The sequence below is a fragment of the Microcaecilia unicolor genome, chromosome 4 (genome assembly GCF_901765095.1).
Source record: "Microcaecilia unicolor chromosome 4, aMicUni1.1, whole genome shotgun sequence".
Lineage (NCBI taxonomy): Eukaryota > Metazoa > Chordata > Amphibia > Gymnophiona > Siphonopidae > Microcaecilia > Microcaecilia unicolor.
The window spans coordinates 210,269,817-210,290,618 of NC_044034.1; the positions used below are offsets into that span (position 1 = coordinate 210,269,817).

At 51.0% G+C, this 20,802-nt stretch overlaps 1 protein-coding gene across 3 annotated transcripts in view; it reads left to right on the forward strand.

The window, feature by feature from the left end:
- INCENP (inner centromere protein) overlaps nt 1-20,802 on the forward strand; it is a 320,967-nt gene that overhangs the window by 228,224 nt on the left and 71,941 nt on the right. The gene's annotated exons all lie outside the window — the stretch shown is intronic.

Consider the following 20,802-nt stretch of genomic DNA (forward strand, 5'->3'; position numbering starts at 1 on the left):
TGGATGCAGTACCCGTGCCCAGAACAGCGGGAAATGCCGCCATTTTGCTTCAGGCTGTGTTGGCAATCAGACCTGCTGCTCTGCAGTCCTCGCTGTTTGAACAGGCCGATTTGGCCTTATTGGTGCTCTCAGGGGACGGCTTCCCACCAGAATTTGTTTTACAAATGTATAAGGCCTTTTCCTTAGCGTTCCTCCGGATGGCCCAGATTGTGACTGATGGGTTGTGCACGCTTTTCAACAGGTGGAGACTGAGAATTCTGACTCTTCAGCAAGAGCCAATAAGAGCCCTTGCTAGTAAGAGAAAGATCCAGTAATCTCTGTCTTCAGCAGGTGGAAGGTGGTGAGCCCTTCAGTCTCTCTATATTTTACTCTACTTTTTCTCTAATTTCTCTGTGTTGAGGTAATTCAGTTTGTTTTAGGCTTTCCCTTCTGTGCTTCTGAGGTTGTTAGGAACCTACTTACAGGAGGCTGAGGTCCATGGGGATCTGTTTCCAGCCTCTGGGGTGTTACACCTGGGTGGCCGGGTCCCTCACCCCCCCCCCCCCCCCCCCAAATCCTCCCTGGTGGCAGTTTATTTCCCTTACATCCGTATCTGCCTAGGACTCTTCAGGGGAAGAGCAGCTAGGCTGGGAGAGGCAGCCGTCCATAAAAAAAGAAAGTTTCAGAGATTTGTTCGGTTTCGACAGCTTTCTCTGTTTGCTTCTTGAGTAATTCAGCCTTGGTGGCATACGGCGTGCGGAATTTAACAAAATAAAAAGTTGTACCGCACCGCGGTTTCAGTAGCAACGTGGCACGCCGGCTCCTTAGTAGGTGGGGGTTGGGGGGAAGAAATTGGCGGCAGGGAAAGAGAAATCGAGAAATCTGCGGTCCAGGCTTTGGTGGGAACCCGCCGCCATTTTAGCTCCTTCTGCTGAGTACACTGTTTCTCTGCTGGTTTCTTCTGAGCGACCTTAGGTGGTTTCTCCTTCCTCGCTGGGTCTCCTGGTTCGGGCTTCCCTCCAGAATTCGTCTTACATATGCTTAATGCGTTCATGTTGTAAAAATCTGCCCCTGCCACAGGTTCTTCTGGAGTGGCCTAGTGGTTAGAGTGGTGGACTTTGGTCCTGGAGAACTGGGTTCGATTCCCACTGCAGGCACAGGCAGCTTCTTGTGACTCTGGGCAAGTCACTTAACCCTCCATTGCTCCAGTACAAATAAGTACCTGTATATAAATATGTAAGCCGCATTGAACCTGCTATGAGTGGGAAAGCGCGGGGTACAAATGTAAGAAAAAAATAAAAAGGCCCTCTGAAGTTCAGCTCGTGTCAGCTAAAAGGGCCAAAGAGTTCTGGGTTCTGGAGGAAGTCCTTGGTTCTGATCCAGACCACTGAGATGCCCTCCTTAGAAGATCAGGATTTTTCTCGGGAAGGGCATATAGTGGAGGACCTGGACCAGGAAGATTCAGGAGTTGAACCCTTTGTTCTTGGGGAGGAACTTAGAATTTTCCATAAGTAAGGTTTACAAGAATTAATTTCTTTGGTTTCGTCCACTCTACGTTTTGAGGAAGAGCAGTCTCCGTCAGCGGAGCCACATAGGGCGGACCTTCTGATAAAGGGAGTCCGTAAACCTGGTAAAACCTTTCCGATGCATCAGGACATCAGAGATACTATTCAGGTACAGTGGGATGTCCCGGATTCAGCTTTTAGGCCCGCTAAGTCTATGATCCGGCTATACCTGGTCCCAGAGACTGACATCTTTATTGAGGCCTCCGGTGGTGGATCTGGTGGTCTCGGCGGTTACCAAACGAAATATGTTGCCTGTGGATGGTGGCACCACTCTGACGGATGTGCAGGACAATCGTATGGAAGTGCTGTTGGAAAGTAGCTTTGATATGTCAGCCTTAGCAGTGCAGGCGGCCATCAGTGGGTCTCTAGTAGCCAGAGCTTGTTTTTGCTGGTCCGAGCGAGTGCTTGATAGGTCTTCTGATGATTTGTCTGCAATAAATGCTGAGGTATTCAAGCTTGAGATGGGTTCGGCCTTTCTAGCAGACACTTTGCTTCGAGCATCGGCCTAGTCTACGGCATTGTGTAGTGGCTAGACGTTCTCTTTGGCTTAGGGGTTGGTCAGCAGATGCGGCTTCTAAGTCTAAGCTCAGTAAGTTTCCCTTTAGGGATTCCTTGTTTGGTGAGGAGTTGGATAAGCTTGTTCACAGTTTGGGGGAGACTAAGATCCCGAGGCTTCCTGAGGACCAACCTAAGTCTACTGGGCACTGTTTGTTTTTGGTCCGGGGTCATGATTTTCATCGTTTCAGATCAGGTAAGGCGGCTCCGGTTCAACATTCTCGGTTCTTCCAGAGAAATCTGTCCTTTCGGGGTGCTCGTAGAGGGGGTAGGGACATGGGAATCTCTTTCCAGTGCCCCACTGACCCTTCACAATAAAGGTGTCTGGGCCCAGTCTCTGGTCCCAGTAAGAGCACAGTTGGCGCAGTTTTACCAGAGGTGGGCCCAGATCACCTCGGACCAGTGGGTGCTAGAAGTTATTTGAGAAAGGTACTCCTTAGAATTTGCAAGTCTTCTTTCAGACGCTTTCCTGGTGTCTCCTTGCCAGTCTTGCCCCAAAGCGGTCATCATCAGGGACATTTTAGAAAAGCTGCTCATCCTCCAGGCAATCTGTCTAGTTCCCTCAGACGAGCTCACGCAGAATCGGTTCTCCATCTACTTTGTCATTCCCAAAAAAGAAGCATCTTTCAGGTTTATTCTGGACCTCAAGGCTCGGACCTCCGAGTTTCCCCCTTTCAGATGGAGACTCTTCATTCAGTTATTGTAGCACTGTGGTCCAGAGAATTTTTGACAGCTCTAGACCTTACATTCCTATTCATCCTCTACATCAGCGCTGTCTGCGTTTTGTGATTCTCGGCAAGCACTATCAATTTCGTGCCTTGCCCTTTGGTCTTGCGACAGCCCCACACACGTTCACCAAGGTGATGGTGGTGGTAGCAGTGGCTCTCAGGAAGGAAGGCATTTTCGTTCATCCTTACCTAGACTATTGGCTGATCAGGGCAAAGTCCTTCCAGGAGAGTCACGGAATGAGTAGTTCGGTTCCTGCTGTCCTTCAGATGGATGGTCAACTCACAGACGAGTCGCCTCTAGCCAACTCAGTCCTTGGATTACCTGGGGGTGCGCTTCGACACTCAGAAGGGTCGAGTGTTTCTTCCACAGGCTCAAATTCTCAAACTGCAATCCTTGATTTGTTGTTTTTGGTGAACTTTATCTCTGTGCGAGGGATTACCCCCAGGTGCTGGGGTCCATGTCTGCGACAATAGAGACAGTGCCGTCGGCCAGAGCACACATGAGATCTCTGCAGAAGTCCCTTCTCTCCAGGTGGTCACCTCAGAGAGATCCTCTGCTCCGAAGGTTGTCCCTACCAGCGCAGGTGAGGGGCAGTCTTCATTGGTGGCTTTGAGCTCCCAGTCTATCCAAGGGAATGCCTCTGGATGCCCTTCATTGGACAGTAGTCACTACGGATGCCAGTCGAAAGGGCTGGGGAGCCCATTGTCAAGGTCAATATGCCTAGGGCCTATGGTCACCGGAGTCCCCCTGTCCGATCAATATCTTGTTAACCAGGGCAATTTGTCTAGCACTTCTAGCTTTTTGCCCACTCTTGGAGGGCACATCGGTTCGCATCATGTCGGGCAGTGCCACGGCGGTGGTTTGTCAATCGTCAAGGAGGGAGAAGTCTCCTGTTGGAATGGGAAGCAGCTCAACTACTGAGCTGGGCGGTCTCAACTGGTGGCTCTCTCGTCAACTCATGTAGCAGGAGTGGAGAATATTGAGGCGGACTTCCTCAGTTGCACCACTCTGGAGACTGGGCCCTCAGCAACGAGGCGTTTCAGGCCATAGTAGATCACTGGGGGCTCCCAGTGCTCGCCTCTGCGTGCAACAGGAAGGTTCCGAGGTATTTCAGTCGCCGAAAGGAAACAACAGCGCAGGGAGTCAATGCGCTTCTACAGCCCAGGCCAATGGACCGTCTGTATTCCTTTCCTCCATGGCCTCTGGTAGGCCATCTTCTGCAAAGGATAGAGGTGTGCCACGTGTTTTTAGTAGCGTCAGATTGGCCCCGCAGGCCCTGGTATGCCGGCCTGCTGCACCTTCTTGTCAGGTCTCCGCTCAAGTTTCCGGGGTCTCTGGAAGGCTAAGTGCTTTGAAAATATATACATCAAAGTTCCATAGAAACCTATGGAACTTTGGAAGGCTAAGTGCTTTGAAAATGAGCCCCTCTGGGTCTCTTGGTTCAGGGCCCTGTGGCCCATCCATACCTGGATCAATTTTGTCTTATGGCCTGGCTCTTGAGCGGGCGTGATTAAGAGAGGTTATTCTGTGAGAGTGGTTTCCACCATGCTTCGGTCCCAACGTTGTTCCACTTCTCTCAATTATATCAGGACTTGGAGAGTGTTTGAGGCTTGGTGTGCCGAATGCAGTTTTTCTCCTTTTCGAACTTTGATAGTACGGATCCTAGATTTTTTTGTAGCAGGGCTTGGATAAAAGATTGTTCCTGTCTTCCCTTAAGGTTCAAGTGGCGGGCTTCTCTCTTATTGTAGAGAGCGTATTCAGCAGAAGTCTTTGATGGCACATCTGGATATCTGTTTTTTGAGAGGGGCTGGTCTGGTGCAGCCTCTTGCGAGAACAATTTTTCCCTTGTGGGGTCTGAATATAGTTCTCTTCTCCCTTTCTTGGCCTGCTTTTGAATCTTTGTCCTCCTGTTCTTTGAAGGACTTGATGCTCAAGGTAGTTTTTCTAGTGGCCATTGTCTCGGCTAGAAGGGTGTCGGAGTTACAGGCTCTCTCTTGCCAGCCCCTGTTTCTGGAGTTTGCTTAGGACAGGGTCATGTTATGCCCGGTCCCTTCCTTTCTTCCTAAAGTCTTGTCACGTTTTCACGTTTCCTAGTCTGTGATTTTGCGTGTTCTGGGCTCTTCCTCTGGGTCGGAAGAGCAGCATCATCTGAAGTGCTTAGACATCAAGCGAGTTCTCAAGCATTATTTGCAGGTTGCAGAGGTCTTCAGACAGACAGATCGACTGTTAGTTTTGATTGATGGGGCTCAGAAGGGGCTTGTGGCCTCTAAGCCTACTCTTTCTAGATGGCTGAAGGAGATGATAGCTTCTGCTTACCTTTTGGCGGGTAAGCCTTTGCCAGAGAGAGTAAAAGCTTACTCCACTAGAAGCCAGGCAGCCTCTTGGGCTGAGCGTTCTCTAGTTTCGCCTTTAGATATCTGTAAGGCAGCAACTTGGTCCTCTTTGCATTCTTTTCTAAGCATTACAGATTGGACGTTCAGAGTCGTCAGAATGCAGTTTTTGGGGCTCAAGTCCTGACAGCGTTTTTGCTGGGGTCCCGCCCATGATGTTCTGCTCTGTTACTTCCCATCAGTCACAATCTGGGCCGGTCCAGAGGGATGCTAAGAAAGGAGAAATTAGACCTTACCTGCTGATTTGCTTTCCTTTAGTCCCCCCGGACCGGCCCAGAACCCACCCGGGTAGGTATCAGTTGGTTGTTTGGAGTGTTTAGTTTGGGCCTTTGTTCATTTTTCTCAGAGAAAGCTGTGTTCTCCATTTCTTTAAAAAGGAAAAAGAAATTTGAAGTTATAATGTTCATGCAATCCTTTTGGTACCCTCTTGGTGGGGGCACAGAAGGTTGGTTTAATGGACCCTGTGTTGGTCTGGTGCCGGTGGCTGCTCAGGTTCTCAGATGCATAGTGTAGTCTTGAGTAGGGTAGGAGTGCAGCTGTGCCCACAGAATGCATCCCTTCAATGGACTAGACTCTCCGGATGCTCAAAGTCCACTTCCCATAGATAAGGCACCGCCTAGGCCGTGGCCACCCGTATCACCCAGTCACCTCAATCAACTTGTGTGGGCTAGAGGTTAAATTCAATTATTTATAAGGAACACTTTGCAATCCTTGCCCTATTTCTTCAATCACAGTTCTAGGTCAAACAGTTTGCCTACAGTTCAGCATACAGTTCTGTAGCTCCAGTTTCAAACCATGTGCCTTTACAAATAAAACTGTTCTAATGCCTTCAGCTCCGAATAAAATTTCTTTATGAGCACAACAGTTCTAAGGCATTCAGCTTCAAATAAAGTTCAGTTACAACAGTTCTAAGGCATTCAGCTTCAACCTTTTCCTTCACACCTCATTCTAGGAATTCAGGGGAGGGTGAAGGGACCCCCTCCCATAGCTCTACCAGCACTATTCCTGGTAACCTGCCACATGGGCCTGGGCTGAGCTTTCCTATCGTATGCCCTTCTCCTTCCCCAGAAATGTCCTCCCCTCCCACGTCAGTCCTGCTAGCATGGCTGCCCAGAACCCTTTTACTTGTTGCCCTTTCACCTTGGCCAGAGCGGACACCTCCATAGTTTCTGGGTCTAATACCGTTTCTTGAGGAAACCCCTGTTCTCTTCCCAAGGGCTGCCAATCCTCTTCCCTTCTCTGATATGCCTGGGGCTTGTAGTGTTGAACATGCCTCCCCACTGGGTCAGATGCCCTGCCCAATGCCTGCTGAGAACTGTAGTCCTCCAGCTTCTCAGAAGGAAGGGAAGGACTGCCTTCTCTAAAAGGGGAGGGTAATCTATGCCGAGCCCTCTGGTAATTGTAGTCTCCTGGGGATCTAGGATAAGTTTCCTCTCCCTGGTCTTTTCCCCTACAGTCTCTCTGGCCCCCTCTCCATGGCTCCTCATAACAGAACGGGATCTGTCTTCTCCTGCTTTGGTACAATATACTGGATCTTTCTCTGACTAGCAAGGGCTGTTATTGAAGAGTCAGAATTCTCAGTCTCCACCTGCTGGAAGGCGTGCACAACCCATCAGTCACAATCTGGGCCGCTCCGGAGGGACTAAAGGAAAGCAAATTAGAAGGTAAGGTCTAATTTCTTCTTTGTTGCAAAAGTCTAATCCCCTTACGGCGCCTTTGAGTAAGAACTTGGACAGTCAGACCCTGTCTGATAAGTATTCCAGGGTGCCTGGGATCTAGTAGAGGATCTGGGTTCTGGTCCAGATCAGGACATGCCCACTTTGGAGGGGCCAGACTATTTAGGGGAGGAAATGGTTTCTGAGGACCCCAGCATGGTGGAACCCAGGGGAGAGTCCTTGCTCCCAGGAGAGGATCCTTCTGTAGTTTGAATTTTCCACAAGGAAGATTTGCAAGACCTCATTTCAGATTGTCCCTTTAGGCTTGCTTGGTCAGTGGTTCGTCTCTTATCCTTTGCCAGGTGCTGACAAGGCCCTTCTTAAACCCCCTGTAGTTGATGCAGTTGTCTTAGCGGTTACGAAGAGGAATACGGTCCCTGTGGATGTGGGTACGCTTCTTAAGGATGTTCAGGATAGGGGTATGGAAGCTCTTTTAAAGAGCTGTTTTGATGTCTCCTCCTTGGTTCAGGCAGCCATCTGTGGTTCCTTGGTTCTAGGGCATGTTTCCACAGGTCTAAGCGCGTTTTGGACAGAGCTGTGGATGATATGGCCTTAATAGATTCTGATGTGGCAAAGATAGAGATGGGATCTTCCTTTCTGACAGACTTGTATGATTTGCTAATGGCTTCGTCTAAGTCTATGGCCTTAACTGTGGCTGCTAGACGCTCACTATGGCTGCACAGTTGGGCCGCAGATCGATTTCCAAGTCAAAGTCATTTAGGGTTCTTTTCTTTTTGGGGTAGAGTTGAATAAGTTAGTTCGAAGTCTAGGAGAGACTAAGGACAGGCTCAGTGTCGGGTTGTTCTTCGCTCCCTGCTAGGGGGCGGGATGAGATTTTCGGCGGTATAGGCCAGGGAGAGTAGCTCTGGTGCAGAGGTCTTGGTTCTTTCAGAGGAATTGGCCCTTCCGTGGGGCTTGAAGAGGGGGCAGGGACTCAGAAGCTTCCTTCCAATCCCCCTTCCCTCCTGCCCAATGAAGGTTTCCAGGTCCAGCCTCTAATTCCTGTGGGAGCTCGATTAACACAGTTCTATTGGAGGTGGGCCCGGATTACCTCCAATCAATGGGTACTAGAGGTTCTCCGAGGACAAGCAGGCTGCTTGTTCTCACGACTGGGTTGACATCCACGGCAGCCCCCACCAACCGGAACAAAACTTTGCGGGCGGTCCCACAGGCAGGGCATGCCCACCGCGCATGCGCGGCTGTCTTCCCGCCCGTGCGTGACCGTTCCCGCTCAGTCTTTTCTTTTCTGCGCTGGAGAGAGCCGTGTTCGTCTCTCTCTCTGTCAGCCCCGGAAACCGGATCGCGCTTTAACCGCGAATTTTCTCTTTTTTCTCTTTTTCGTTTCATTTAGTTTAAAAAAAAAAAATAAACGCTGAACTTTGTTTTTCCCTCGTCTCTTAGCGGGGGCGTCGCGTTGCGGCCTTGTGGCTGCGCGGTCGATTTATTTTCGAGGTGTGAATTTTACCGCCACCATCGACGACTTTGACTTCGCCGACGCGATTTTTCCGTCGATGTCCTCGAAGGTCCCGAGTGGATTTAAAAAGTGTGGTCGGTGCAGCCGGCATATCTCGCAGACCGACACTCACGCTTAGTACCTCGGGCCGGAGCACGATACCAAGACGTGCACTTTGTGTCTCGGTCTCCGGAAACGGACACAAGTAGCGAGGCAAGTTCTTCGGGATCGTCTTTTTGGAACTTGCGCTGGCCCCTCGACTTCGACGGCATCGGTATCGACGGCCGGTTCTTCGGTACCGGTATCGATGTCCACGAAATCGGCACCGATGGCATCGACCCCAGGAGCACAGGTCCCGTCGGCCCGCCGGTCCCCCGGTGAAGGCAGGGGTGAGAGGCCGCGTGGGCAATCGGCCCCGATCACTCCCTCTACCCAGGGCCCTCGGGACCGAACCCTGTCGGACCCGGTCCCTTGAGGCCGAGGGGGATCGACCTCCTCCTCCTCAATTCCACCCAGCGCCGATGACGGGCACCGCAAAAAGGCAAAGAAGCACCGTCATCGGTTGCCCACGTTGCATCTGGCTCCCGGTGCCGGAGATGAGTCGACGCCGAGGAAGCGGCAGCGTCGAGAGGAGAGGTCCCCCTCTGTAGTAGAGGTACCGCCACGTCAGGGTGCCAGCACTTCGGTGCAGTCTCCTGGACCTGAACGGCTTCCGGCACCGACGCCTCTACCGGCCCCCTCGCCTTTCCCGACAGCGGGCCTTGACGAGTGCCTCCAAGCCATCCTTCCGGGGATCCTGGAAGGGGTGATGCGCCAGACTGTGCCGGCGCCGGGGGTGCTTGCGCCCTCGGCGCCGTTGATTGTGGCGCCGGCGAGCTCTAGCCCGGTGCCGAGGCCTTCAACGCCGCTTGCGGCGCCGGTCTCAACCGCCACGCAGGTGGAGTCCCCGTCGACGCCACCGAGGCCTCGGTGCCTCGACGTCGAGCCGGGCCCGGTTGAGGACTCAGCTGCACGAGCTTATGTCCGACACCGAGGAAGAGGCCTCGTGGGGGGGAGGAGGAGGACCCCAGATATTTCTCCTCGGAGGAGTCTGTGGGCCTTCCCTCCGACCCCACTCCTTCACCAGAGAGGAAGCTCTCGCCACCTGAGAGCCTCTCCTTTGCCTCCTTTGTCAGGGATATGTCTATTTGCATTCCCTTTCCCGTGGTCTCTGTGGATGAGCCGAGGGCTGAGATGCTCGAGGTCCTCGACTATCCATCACCACCTAGAGAGTCCTCCACGGTACCGTTGCACAATGTCCTCAGAGACACTGCTTCGGAACTGGTTGAGACCACTATCTAATCCCACCATCCCCAAGAAAGCAGAGTCCCAATACAGAATCCACTAGGACCCAGAGTTAATGCGGCCCCAATTGCCTCATGACTCGGCGGTCGTGGACTCTGCTCTCAAGAGGGCACGGAGTTTGAGGGATACCGCCTTGGCGCCCCCGGGGCGGGAGTCTCGCACTCTGGACTCGTTTGGGAGGAAGGCCTACCAATCTTCCATGCTCGTGACCCGCATCCAGTCTTACCAGCTCTACACGAGCATCCACATGCGGAATAATGTGAAGCAACTGGTGGACCTGGTTGACAAGCTCCCGCCTTTTCAGGCCTTTTCAGGAGGTGGTCAGGCAGCTGAAGGCGTGCAGAAAGTTCCTGTCCAGGGGTATATATGACACCTGTGACGTGGCATCTCGTGCTGCGGCCTAAGGTATAGTGATGCGCAGGCTCTCATGGCTGCGTGCCTCTGACCTGGACAACCGCACCCAGCAGAGACTGGCCGACGTCCCTTGCCGGGGGGATAATATTTTTGGCGAGAAGGTCGAGCAGCTGGTGGACCAACTGCATCAGCGGGAAACCGCCCTCGAAAAGCTCTCCCACCGGGCGCCTTCAGCATCCACCTCAGCAGGCGGACGTTTTTCCCGGGCCCGGCAGGCTGCGCCCTATGCCTTTACCAAGCGTAGGTACACCCAGCCAGCCCGAAGGCCTCGTCAGGCACAGGGACAGTCCCAGCGCGCTCGTTCTCGTCAACAGCGTGCGCCTAAGCAGCCCCCTGCACCTCCACAGCAAAAGCCGGGGACGGGCTTTTGACTGGATCCATGGGAACATAGCCGCCCTCAAAGTGTCCGTACCGGACGATCTGCCAGTCGGGGGGAGGTTAAAATTTTTTCACCAAAGGTGGCCTCTTATAACCTCCGACCAGTGGGTTCTCCAAATAGTGCGGTGCGGATACGCCCTGAATTTGGCCTCCCTGCCACCAAATTGTCCTCCGGGAGCTCAATCCTTCAGCTCCCATCACAAGCAGGTACTTGCAGAGGAACTCTCTGCCCTTCCCATCGCCAATGCGGTCGAGCCCGTACCACCCGGGCAGGAAGGGCAGGGATTCTATTCCAGGTACTTCCTTGTGGAAAAGAAAACAGGGGGGATGCGTCCCATCCTAGACCTGAGAGGCCTGAACAAATTCCTGGTCAAAGAAAAGTTCAGGATGCTTTCAGAAAAACGATTGGCTATGTTCCCTGGATTTAAAGGACGCATACACTCACATCCCGATACTGCCAGCTCACAGACAGTATCTCAGATTCCGCCTGGGCACATGGCACTTTCAGTATTGTGTGCTGCCCTTTGGGCTCGCCTCTGCCCCACGGGTGTTTACAAAGTGCCTCGTGGTGGTAGCGGCGTATCTACGCAAGCTGGGAGTGCACGTGTTCCCATATCTCGACGATTGGCTGGTCAAGAACACCTCGGAGGCAGGAGCTCTCCGGTCCATGCAGTGCACTATTCAACTCCTGGAGCTGCTGGGGTTTGTGATAAATTACCCAAAGTCCCATCTCCAGCCAGCCCAGTCTCTGGAATTCATAGGAGCTCTGCTGAATACCCAGACGGCTCAGGCCTTCCTTCCCGAAGCGAGGGCCAACAACCTTCTGTCCCTGGCTTCCCAGACCGGAGCGTCTCAGCAGATCACAGCTCGGCAGATGTTGAGACTTCTGGGTCATATGGCCTCTACAGTTCATGTGACTCCCATGGCTCGTCTTCACATGAGATCTGCTCAATGGACCCTAGCTTCCCAGTGGTTTCAAGCCATCGGGAATCTAGAAGATGTCATCCGCCTCTCCACCAGTTGCCGCACTTCACTGCACTGGTGGACTATTCGGACCAATTTGACCCTGGAAAGTCCATTCCAAATTCCACAGCCCACGAAGGTGCTGACGACGGATGCATCTCGCCTGGGGTGGGGAGCTCATGTCGATGGGCTTCACACCCAGGGACTGTGGTCCCTCCAGGAAAAGGATCTTCAGATCAACCTCCTGGAGCTCCGAGCGATCTGGAACGCACTGAAGGCTTTCAGAGATCGGCTGTCCTGTCAAATTATCCAAATTCGGACAGACAATCAGGTTGCAATGTATTACGTCAACAAGTAGGGGGGCACCGGATCTCGCCCCCTGTGTCAGGAAGCCGTCGGGATGTGGCGTTAGGCCTGCCAGTTCGGCATGCTTCTCCAAGCCACATACCTGGCAGGCGTAAACAACAGTCTGGCCGACAGACTGAGCAGAGTCATGCAACCGCACGAGTGGTCGCTCCATTCCAGAGTGGTACGCAAGATCTTCCGAGAGTGGGGCACCCCCTCGGTGGACCTTTTCGCCTCTCAGACCAACCACAAGCTGCCTCTGTTCTGTTCCAGACTTCAGACACACGGCAGGCTAGCGTCGGATGCCTTTCTCCTTCATTGGGGGACCGGCCTCCTGTATGCTAATCCTCCCATACCTTTGGTGGGGAAGACCTTACTGAAGCTCAAGCAAGACCACGGCACCATGATTCTGATCGCGCCCTTTTGGCCCCGTCAGATCTGGTTCCCTCTTCTTCTGGAGTTGTCCTCCGAAGAACCATGGAGATTGGAGTGTTTTCCGACTCTCATTTCGCAGAACGACGGAGCGTTGCTGCACCCCAACCTTCAGTCTCTGGTTCTCACGGCCTGGATGTTGAGGGCGTAGACTTCGCTGCGTTGGGTCTGTCTGAGGGTGTCTCCCGTGTCTTGCTTGCCTCTAGGAAGGATTCCACTAAAAAGAGTTACTTTTTCAAGTGGAGGAGGTTTGTTGTTTGGTGTGAGGGCAAGGCCCTAGAACCTCGTTCTTGCCCTGCACAGAACCTGCTTGAATACCTTCTGCACTTATCAGAGTCTGGCCTCAAGACCAACTCAGTAAGGAATCACCTTAGTGCGATTAGTGCTTACCATTATCGTGTGGAAGGTAAAGCCATCTCTGGAGAGCCTTTAGTCGTTCGATTCATGAGAGGCTTGCTTTTGTCAAAGCCCCCTATCAAGCCTCCTGCAGTGTCATGGGATCTCAACGTCGTCCTCACCCAGCTGATGAAACCTCCTTTTGAGCCACTGAATACCTGCCATCTGAAGTACTTGACCTGGAAGGTCATTTTCTTGGTGGCAGTTACTTCAGCTCGTAGGGTCAGTGAGCTTCAAGCCCTGGTAGCTCATGCTCCGTATACCAAATTTCATCATAACAGAGTTAGTACTCCACACTCACCCTAAGTTCCTGCCAAAGGTGGTGTCGGAGTTCCATCTTAACCAGTCAATTGTCTTGCCAACATTCTTTCCCAGACCACATACCCGCCCTGCTGAACGTCAGTTGCACACATTGGACTGCAAGAGAGCATTGGCCTTCTACTTGGAGCGGACACAGCCCCACAGACAGTCCGCCCAGTTGTTTGTTTCTTTCGACCCTAACAGGATAGGGGTCGCTGTCGGGAAGCGCACCATCTCCAATTGGCTAGCAGATTGCATTTCCTTCACTTATGCCCAGGCTGGGCTGACTCTAGAGGGCCATGTCACGGCTCATAGTGTTAGAGCCATGGCAGCGTCAGTGGCCCACTTGAAGTCAGCCACTATTGAAGAGATTTGCAAGGCTGCGACGTGGTCATCTGTCCACACATTCACATCACATTACTGCCTCCAGCAGGATACCCGACGCGACAGTCGGTTCGGGCAGTCGGTGCTGCAGAATCTGTTTGGGGTGTAAATCCAACTCCACCCTCCAGGACCCAAATTTATTCTGGTCAGGCTGCACTCTCAGTTAGTTGTTCTTCGTAGGTCAATTTCTATTATGCCTCGCCGTTGCGAGGTTCAATTGACCTGGGTTCTTGTTTTGAGTGAGCCTGAGAGCTAGGGATACCCCAGTCGTGAGAACAAGCAGCCTGCTTGTCCTCGGAGAAAGTGAATGATACATACCTGTAGCAGGTGTTCTCCGAGGACAGCAGGCTGATTGTTCTCACCTACCCTCCCTCCTCCCCTTTGGAGTTGCGTTTCATCATTTTTGCTTGTCATTCAACTGAGCGGGAACGGTCGCGCACGGGCTGGAAGACGGCCGCGGTGGGCATGCCCTACGTGCGGGACCGCCCGCGAAGTTTTGTTCCGGTTGGTGGGGGCTGCCGTGGACGTCAACCCAGTCGTGAGAACAATCAGCCTGCTGTCCTCGGAGAACACCTGCTACTGGTATGTATTATTCACTTTATTCAAGACTGGGTACGCCTTAGAATTTGGACAGCATCTTCCCGACTCTTTTTTTGAATCTCCTTGTCACTCCCGGCTCAAGGCAGGCGCGATTCAGGATATGCTAGAAAGGCTTCTTGATTTACAGGCTGTTTGTTCAGTTCCCTCCGCAGAGATCAAACGGTCGTCATTCCATTAATTTTGTCGTCCCAAAGAAGGAGGGATTTTTACGTCCAATTCTGGATCTCAAGGCGGTCAATTGGGCCCTCAGAGTTTTCTCTTTTCATATGGAGACTCTTCGGTTGGTCATAGTGGCGGTCAGGTCCAGAGAGTTTTTGACTGCGCTGGATTTGACGGAAGCTTACTTGCATATCCCTATTTGGCCCATGCATCAGCGTTTTCTTCGATTTGTGGTTCTGGGCAGGCATTACTAGTTTTGAGCTCTTCCTTTTGGTCTTGCTATAGCTCCTTGCATTTTCACAAAAGTGATGGTGGTGGCTGCTGCTCTTTGGAAGGAAGGCATTTTAGTTCATCCCAACCTGGACGATTGGCTAATCAGAGCAAAGTAGTATCAAGAGAGCCTACAAGTTATGGATCGAGTGGTTCAGTTCTGCAATCTCTGGGTTGGGTGGTCAACTTTCTGAAGAGCTGCCTAGTTCCATCTCAATCCCTCGACTGCCTAGGGATTTCCTTCGACACTGTCCAGGGTCGAGTGTTTCTTCCCCAGGTCAGGATCCACAAGTTGCAGGCCCAGATTCAGGCATTTCTCTGAAGATCAATTTCCTGTGCGAGAGATTATCTTCAAGTGTTGGGCTCGATGGCAGCAACAATAGAGGCGGTGCCATGGGCCAAGGGCGCACATGAGGCCTTTTCAAAAGTCTTCTATCTAGATGATCACCGCAGAGAAATGGTGAGATTGCCTTTGAAAACCCTGAAGATATCCAGCCTTTCCAGGGGAATGCCTCTGAACCCGCCACAGTTGACAGTAGTCAAAACGGATGCCAGTCTCAGAGGTTGGGGAGCTCACTGTCTCAGTATATGGTCTCGCCAGGAGGCCTCCTGCTCGATTAACCTCTTGGAAACCAAGGCGATTCGGTTGGCATTGGAAGCATTTCGCCCTTTGCTCCTAGGCAAATCGGTGCTCTTCCTGTCGAACAAAGCCACGGTAGTGGCATATGTCAGTCGCCAAGGGGGAACAAAGAGTTGTCGCTTGGAACAGGAAGCAGCGCAGTTCATAAGATGAGTGGAGAGTCATCTGGTCGCCATCCATTTCTGTGTTGCATGTAGCAGGGATGGCAAATGTTCATCAGTCGAAGGAGAGACCCCAAGGCGAGTGGGGTGGATACTCTTCTTCAGTCCTGGCCATCGGGATTTCTGTTTGCCTTTCATTCATTGCTTCTTCTGTGTCTTTTAATTCAAAGAATCGAAGCACACAGAGGTCTTGTAATCTTGATAGCTCATGCGCCTTCTCGTTGGCCCCCCGCTCAAGACTGCCGGATTCTTGCGGACTCTTAGCTCAGGGTCCGGAGGTTCATCCAGACCCGGCTTGGCTTGGCCCTTGAGCGGGCTCGGCTGACGAAAAGAGGTTTTTCTGCCAATGTGATTGCAATGATGTTTTGATCACATCGTCATTCTACTTCTCTTAATTATATCAGAATTTGGCGAATGTTCGAGGTGTGATGTTCAGATCGAGACATTTTTCCGTTTCGTGCTTCAGTGCCAAAGATCTTGGATTTCTTGCAGCATGGTTTTGATAAAGGCTTGGTGCTAGCTTCTCTAAACGTCCAAATAGTGGCGCGCTCATGTTTTCGAGGGCTCATTTGGGGTAAGACCTTGTCTAGCCATCCGGATATTTTTCTGTTCCTCAGGGTGCAAGTCTTTTACTTAAAACAGTATTTTTAGTATCCATTGCCTTGGCTAGGAGAGTATCTGAGCTGCAGGCTCTTTCTTGTAGTTTCATTATTTTTGGAATCCGGTTCCTTCCTTTCTCCGTAAGGTTTTGTCACGATTTCATTTATCTCAGTTGGTGGTTTTGTCTGTTTTAGTTTCTTCCTCTGGTTTGTAGGATCAGTGCCACTTAGTGTTTGGATGTCAGAAGAGTTCTGAAGCATTATGTGAAAACGACTGATGGGCCAATGATCAGACGCAAACGCCCATACTAGCGCTTGCGTTTTGCTACCGCCCCATGATCAGAGCCCCTGAGAGCAAGAAACAACGCGCTCGGGGCTCTGAACGCAACTAGCATGCAAAACAGGGCTCTTAGAGCAAGTTGCATGCTAAATGTATTTCTCCCCAGTGATCAGCGAGCAGCACACCAAACATTGACTCGCTGTCTGCGGCAAACCCTACACCAGCTCGGAGCTGGCATTATGGTTTGTAGACCATTGTAGAGAAATGGTGAGCCCTGTCCAGCATGCATTTGTATGCTAGCAGGGCCTCCATTCCCCCCAATGCAGCAGCCTGTTACCCCACCCCCCCTTTCCTGCAGGAGCAGGACTCCCCCCCCCCCCCCCCCCCCCCGACAGGTTCAGGGGGGTGGAGATCTGGTGGGTCTCCAGCCCTCCTAACCCACCTCCCACCCCAGCATCCCCTCACATGGATCCCCGGTGGCCCAATGTGCTGCAAGTCAATCCCCCCCCTCATCCACTGGTGTCGCCTCAAAGATGGCGGCACCCAGCCCTGCCCAGTGCATCCTGGGATGTGCTGGGCGGGGCTTCACACCATATAAGGGAGTTCCATTTTTGAGGCAGCACTGATGAGAGGCCACCTCCCACCATTGAACGTAGGAGGTGGGGAAGGGGTTCTAGGCCACCAAGTCAGGGGGGATTGACTCGTGGCCCACTAGGCCACTAGGGCTCCATTGTAGGGGATGCTTGGGGGAGGGGGGGTTGGAGACCCACCGGATCTCCAGCCCCTCTGAACTTATGTTCGGGGGGGGGGGGGGGACTGGCCCCCTGAACTTGTGTTCAGGGGAGACTGGAGGTTTGCCGGATCTCCAGCCCCCATGTTGCTTGGCTCAGGGTGGGGGTACTAGGGGTCTTGTGGTCCCATGGACCTCCAGATCTGTCAAACAAGTGCGGGAGGATTGTGCCTGAGCACATGCTGAGGCACAATCCTCCCGCACTTTACCCTATGATCAGAGATAATAGCGTGCTTAAATTTGCATGCTATTATCTCTGATCATAGGGGCGGTAAAGCCCCATGCTGTTCCAGCACTATTTTTAGAGCGCTGTTTGGAACAGCACAGGGTTTTCGATCTGCCCATGAGAACGTTAGGCACACAGATTGTCTATTTAAGTTGCTTGGTGGGTCCCGGAAAGGTTTGGCAGTGTCTAAACCTACCATTTCCAGGTGACTTAAGGAGGTGATCGCTCCTGCTTACCCTGCTTTCTGGGAAACCTGTACCAGAAGGTGTAAAGGCGCATTCAACCAGATGTGAAGCTTCGTCTTGGGCTGAGCATTTCCTGGTTCCTCCTTTGGAAATTTGTAAGGTGGCTATGTGGTCCTCCTTGCATTTGTTTTCAAAGCATTACCAGTTGGATGTTCAGTGTCATCAGGATGCAGTTTTTGGCTCATGTGTTCTCCCAGCAGGATTGCTAGGGTCCCTCCCATGAAGATACTGCAGCGCTGCGTACACCTTGTAGCGCTACAGAAATGCTAAATTGTAGTAGTAGTAGTTACTTCTCATCAGTTGCATTCTGTGCCAGTCCAGAGGGACGCTAAGGAAGGAGAAATTAGATCTTACCTGCTAATTTGCTTTCCTTTAGTTCCTCTGGACCAGCCCAGATCCCTCCTTCTATGTAGTTTTTCAGATGACGTTTGGGTTTGTCTTGTAGTCGCTATGTTTTTTTCCATGGAGCTGCTTTGCAAATTTGTATTCTTTTTGTTTTGTTTAAAAAAAAAAAAAAAAAAAAGCTTTCTTGGTTCAGACAGTTTATGTAAGAAACATGTGTTGATTGGTAGTATATCTTGGGTGGCTGCTCAAGTTTCCCAGTTGCACAGAATAGGCTTGCTTTCTTCTGCTTTAAGATAATACTGTCTAGTTACAGTTAGCCAGGGCTCTTATCAGTTCTCTCTAGAGTCAGAGTTTTCAGTCTCTACCTGACGGAAGGTGTGCACAACCCATCAGATGCATTCTGGGCCGGTCCGGAGGGACTAAAGGAAAGCAAATTAGCAGGTAAGATCTAATTTCTCCTTTAGTGCCAGGAACTGTACATGCTCCAGCATTGAATATCTGGGGTTAGTTCAGCCCATAGCTTGAAGCTGCATATCAGGACTTCAGTGTGTTTACATGCTATATAGTGACGTACTCTTTTTCTTCTTAGCCAAGCCAGATATTTATTACATTTGACATACTGCAATGGGTCAAAAGACATCTCTGCGGTTTACATTAAAATAAAAGATGAGGGCGTGCAAAGGGTAGCGTAAGAGAGAGAGGTAAACAGGAGTGGGGGGGGGTGATAAAATGACATAAAATAGAGGGTATCAGTCTATAGGATGATTAAATGTTACAGTAAAGAGATGAGTTTTGAGTAGCTTCTTGAATGTATAGGTGGGCGTAGAGGTACATAAGTACATAAGTAGTGCCATACTGGGAAAGACCAAAGGTCCATCTAGCCCAGCATCCTGTCACCGACAGTGGCCAATCCAGGTCAAGGGCACCTGGCACGCTCCCCAAACGTAAAAACATTCCAGACAAGTTATACCTAAAAATGCGGAATTTTTCCAAGTCCATTTAATAGCGGTCTATGGACTTGTCCTTTAGGAATCTATCTAACCCCTTTTTAAACTCCGTCAAGCTAACCGCCCGTACCACGTTCTCCGGCAACGAATTCCAGAGTCTAATTACACGTTGGGTGAAGAAAAATTTTCTCCGATTCGTTTTAAATTTACCACACTGTAGCTTCAACTCATGCCCTCTAGTCCTAGTATTTTTGGATAGCGTGAACAGTCGCTTCACATCCACCCGATCCATTCCACTCATTATTTTATACACTTCTATCATATCTCCCCTCAGCCGTCTCTTCTCCAAGCTGAAAAGCCCTAGCCTTCTCAGCCTCTCTTCATAGGAAAGTCGTCCCATCCCCACTATCATTTTCGTCGCCCTTCGCTGTACCTTTTCCAATTCTACTATATCTTTTTTGAGATACGGAGACCAGTACTGAACACAATACTCCAGGTGCGGTCGCACCATGGAGCGATATAACGGCATTATAACATCCGCACACCTGGACTCCATACCCTTCCTAATAACACCCAACATTCTATTCGCTTTCCTAGCCGCAGCAGCACACTGAGCAGAAGGTTTCAGCGTATCATCGACGACGACACCCAGATCCCTTTCTTGATCCGTAACTCCTAACGCGGAACCTTGCAAGACGTAGCTATAATTCGGGTTCCTCTTACCCACATGCATCACTTTGCACTTGTCACACAGAAAACTGCATGCATATCGTAGTTCTTGGTGTGACATTTGTAGTGATGAAGTAAAGTGGCTGTGTTTACAAGTTTCAAGAATGCACAGATGGAACCAATATATTTGGTTAATAAACTGGGAATATACTTCCCTGGAAGACAGTTGCAGTCAGAAAGAAGGAAGCTGTTGGTGATTCTGGGGTTAGCTGAAACTTGATTGGAAAAAGAGTAGGGGCGGAGGGAGAACATTCAGTTTATGACTTTAATAGAATGCATTGCTTGATAGTATTAGATTTTGCCCAGGTTATCTGTGGTTTTGACAACTAATTAAAGTTTGGCTGTTTAAGCAAACTCATGAAAATGACTGTAGTACATATTTTGAATTAGCTTTGCAAGGATACCTGGAGAGATACAGTGGGGGAAATAAGTATTTGATCCCTTGCTGATTTTGTAAGTGTGCCCACTGACAAAGACATGAGCAGCCCATAATTGAAGGGTAGGTTATTGGTAACAGTGAGAGATAGCACATCACAAATTAAATCCGGAAAATCACATTGTGGAAAGTATATGAATTTATTTGCATTCTGCAGAGGGAAATAAGTATTTGATCCCTCTGGCAAACAAGACCTAATACTTGGTGGCAAAACCCTTGTTGGCAAGCACAGCGGTCAGACGTCTTCTGTAGTTGATGATGAGGTTTGCACACATGTCAGGAGGAATTTTGGTCCACTCCTCTTTGCAGATCATCTCTAAATCATTAAGAGTTCTGGGCTGTCGCTTGGCAACTCGCAGCTTCAGCTCCCTCCATAAGTTTTCAATGGGATTAAGGTCTGGTGACTGGCTAGGCCACTCCATGACCCTAATGTGCTTCTTCCTGAGCCACTCCTTTGTTGCCTTGGCTGTATGTTTTGGGTCATTGTCGTGCTGGAAGACCCAGCCACGACCCATTTTTAAGGCCCTGGCGGAGGGAAGGAGGTTGTCACTCAGAATTGTACGGTACATGGCCCCATCCATTCTCCCATTGATGCGGTGAAGTAGTCCTGTGCCCTTAGCAGAGAAACACCCCCAAAACATAACATTTCCACCTCCATGCTTGACAGTGGGGACGGTGTTCTTTGGGTCATAGGCAGCATTTCTCTTCCTCCAAACACGGCGAGTTGAGTTCATGCCAAAGAGCTTAATTTTTGTCTCATCTGACCACAGCACCTTCTCCCAATCACTCTCGGCATCATCCAGGTGTTCACTGGCAAACTTCAGACGGGCCGTCACATGTGCCTTCCGGAGCAGGGGGACCTTGCGGGCACTGCAGGATTGCAATCCGTTATGTCGTAATGTGTTACCAATGGTTTTCGTGGTGACAGTGGTCCCAGCTGCCTTGAGATCACTGACAAGTTCCCCCCTTGTAGTTGTAGGCTGATTTCTAACCTTCCTCATGATCAAGGATACCCCACGAGGTGAGATTTTGC